This window comes from Elephantulus edwardii, unplaced genomic scaffold (assembly GCF_000299155.1).
Source record: "Elephantulus edwardii isolate Elephantulus edwardi_28Jun2011 unplaced genomic scaffold, EleEdw1.0 scaffold00124, whole genome shotgun sequence".
Lineage (NCBI taxonomy): Eukaryota > Metazoa > Chordata > Mammalia > Macroscelidea > Macroscelididae > Elephantulus > Elephantulus edwardii.
This window is the reverse complement of record NW_006399874.1, coordinates 4,987,536-4,988,547: the sequence shown is the minus strand read 5'-3', so window position 1 is coordinate 4,988,547 and position 1,012 is coordinate 4,987,536.

Here is a 1,012-nt window from a genome sequence, read left to right as displayed (position 1 = left end):
AATATCTTTCTAAGGGAGTCATTGAGGAATGAACCAAAGTCATTCTATGACTTACTGGACAGAAGAATTATTTGGATTTTTAAAATTTTAGGCTTGAATAGACTTCATGTTTATTTCCGGAGGAAGGTATAGAAGCCTAGGAAATGGCCTTTATAGGAGTGCTTATGTTAATCAAATGCATTTACAGCTAGTGTTTCAGGATAGATACTGATACAGAACACTGTAAGTCAAGTTATTGTTGTTGTGTACTGTAGAGCAGGAACAGACACATGCCTGAGTCTTTAGTAGGTTTCCAGAGGCTGTAAGTAGCACAGGAGGAGACTGATTATGTTTTTCTCCAGTGGAGCAGCTGGTAGATTCCAATTCCATATCATTTATATTAGCAGGTCAATTTCTTACCACTAAGCCACCAGACGTCTGTTGTGGATCAAGAGACTTCACTTATTCATTAGGGGATGGTGTGCGTATGTAGGGAGCTCTGATGGCCTAGTAGTGGTAGGAGATGTGCTAGCCACCGAAATATTTCAGTTCAATCCACTGGCCTATGCTTCAGGAGAAAGATGGGCACTCTCTTCTCACACTATTAACTGCCTCTAAAAACCCTCTGGAACGTCAGCTATGGGTTGGTCATGACTCTAGGGTGTAAAAAAACCACAACAACAAAGCATATATATTACCTGTGGGCACCAGTTTGAGTTCTTTTCAAGCAGAATGTTATCTGTGGCCTCTAGTTTAGTGATTGGAGGATGATGAACATGCTTAAGGAATTGTTTTAAGTCGGTTCTGCCTGAAAAGCAACTTAACATGTACTATAGATTGCATCTCAGCATCAAGAAAACAAAGTCCTTACCATTGGACCAGTAGACAACATAATGGATAAAGGATTGAAACTGTCGGTGATTTAATCTTGCTTGGATCCACAGTTAACATCCTTGGTACCAGCAGTCCGGAGAGCAGGAGATATTTTGCTATGGGCAGGTCAGCTGTCAGAGATCTCTCTAGAATGCTAAAG